Here is a 2,431-nt window from a genome sequence, read left to right as displayed (position 1 = left end):
AGGAAGCTCATTAGTTTCACTTTCTTCATTTTACACACAAAGAAATGGAGGTCCAGAGTAATGAAGTCACTTCCCTAAGATCCTAAACACAGCCTATGGCAGAGTCAAGATTTGAACCATGACACTTCTTGCAAAGGTAGAGAAATTCTTCTGAGAACTAAGACCTAGATCAACATATACTTTGATACTCAATTACTTGGAAATATGGATGAGAAATTGGGGATGATAGAGGAAAAATATTTGTAGGCTCCAGAGATGCTTTATATTCAGACACCACAAATATTTTTATCAAGAAAAAAATCAGACAGTGCTAGTTATGGCACAAATCACACACAAAAAAGGAATTTTACTGTATTTTAACAGAAAGGAAATGACTCATTCATGGCATAGGAGTCATTCTTGAATCATTTGTACAGACAACTCATTTGTCAGATCAAAGACCAAAGTCTGTACAAGTTAGAAGAATAAATTGGTTCTGGAGTGAATACTTATAGTTCCTGCTTTTGGGGAGACTGAGGCTAATAGGTCACTTGAGTATGGGAGTTCTGAGCTACAATAGGCTAATGCTGTTTGGGTGTCTGCACTAGATCTGGCACAAACGTGGTGAGCTCCTGGGAGAAGAGAGCAGTTGATCTGCCTAAAGAAAAGCTAACTGGTCTGGATTGGAAAAATGGAACAGATTAAGGCTTCCATGCCCAATCCAGTATTGGAATTAGGTCTGTGAATAGCTGTTAAATTTCCAATCTAATACTTACCTGGCAGGGGTGATTCCATGATCACGAAGGTGGTTTCCCCAGGGTGAGGCTTATCCATTGCACTCTGGATGGGCTGACCCCTGCGATTTCCCCAAATATGGGAAACTCCACTGCATAATTTGTGCTCTCAATAAAAAAAAATTCCAATCTAGTTACACTAAGTCAAACATGACCTTTTTAAATAAATAATTGATGGTGAAAATTTTGTATAAACTGAAGAAAAGACTTAAAAAGTAAATATAACATTTTCACCCAGAAGTTTCACTAATATAAATAAATTACCAGAGACCAAAAAAGGCTAAAAAGTGCTCTGGTCAACAAAAACTTGCCATATTTCTTAAGTGGAGAGGTATATTAGCCATTGATAAAACAATTTAGAATTTAAAATCATTTGTAAAATTTTGTGGAGGATAGTGAAAGAATACAAGCTGAACTGTTTCATAAGGGAGAGAAAAAGTGGAAATTAAAATAATTTTAAAAAATCTTTAAGACACTCAGCTAACCAGGCTTATCCCAAGAACATCCAACAACAAAACTGGAAGGACAATGAAAGAAGAAAGATGGAAAAGATATATCATAGTTTTTATGACAAATTGTCACCAAGAACAGTGGAGCCATTACACGTTATTTTATCACCACAGTCCCAGGTGTGCTTATAGAAGATGTACAAATAACACTTAAAGGAGCAATAACAGGGAAAACAATATTCAGAAGAATAGACATGGAGAAGGATAGCCATGCTGAGGCCAAGGCAGTCATGAGGCTATTTAGAAATCAATCCATAAAGTGTTTGAAAGAGGGGGAAGATATTAAAAGTATGGGGGGAAACTCCAACTCTATTACTACCAAAACAAAAAGTGATGGAATAGCAATCATTGCAAGTCTGGATGCCTGCCTTTCCAGATATGTATGTATGAATACAGAGTTATATATATATGTGTATATATATATACACATATATATGAACATAAATGTATATACCCGTATAGATATGGTTTTCATCAGAATAATATACACACATTGAGCGCATCTTTTAAACAGCATTAATGGAGAATATAAAGGTTTTTTCAAGCAATATTCCACAGTAACCAACATCTTTACCATCACACAATTGCGTGAAAGATGTAAAATTCTGCTCATACTTACTGTTTGTTGACTATTAAGCAATTTTTTTATTTGGCAGAGCAATATGCCACCTTGACTTTCTCTTATAGCAAATTGCCTTTTGTGCATATATCAAAATTATGCAAGATTATTTGAAAGATATAACGTCAGCAAATCTTGTTCAAGAGTCTTCTGATCATTAGATTCTGATGAGAATCTAATGGGTGATGTATGCTAGGCAAAGGTGATCATCATGGCCAGGGAGGAGATTCAGTGAACAGTCCAAATGGAAAGGAATTCCTTAAAGATAGGGAAAGGTCTTCCAGGTAGTGCTGTTTGTAAATGATATTGTGCTGATTACATGAAGCTCTAGAACATTACAAAGCTTCCTGCATGAGGGAAACTGGATGGATTGAGAGCCAAGTCTAGGGATGGGAGGTCTTGGATTCAAATTTAACTGCAGACACTTTCTAACTGTGTGACCCTGAGCAAGTTACTTAATTTCCACTGCCTAGCCTTACCACTTTTCTGCTTTGGAACCAATACTCAGTACTGATTCTAAGATGGAAAGT

General features: G+C 36.1%; 1 pseudogene; it reads left to right on the top strand.

The window, feature by feature from the left end:
• The first annotated feature begins 747 nt into the window (after positions 1 to 747).
• LOC123238497 lies at positions 748 to 884 on the top strand (annotated as a pseudogene).
• The last annotated feature ends 1,547 nt before the right edge of the window (positions 885 to 2,431 follow it).

The sequence above is a fragment of the Gracilinanus agilis genome, chromosome 2 (genome assembly GCF_016433145.1).
Source record: "Gracilinanus agilis isolate LMUSP501 chromosome 2, AgileGrace, whole genome shotgun sequence".
NCBI classification, from domain to species: domain Eukaryota; kingdom Metazoa; phylum Chordata; class Mammalia; order Didelphimorphia; family Didelphidae; genus Gracilinanus; species Gracilinanus agilis.
Note: the sequence above shows the minus strand (reverse complement) of the source record. Positions and strands in the feature narration are given on the sequence as shown.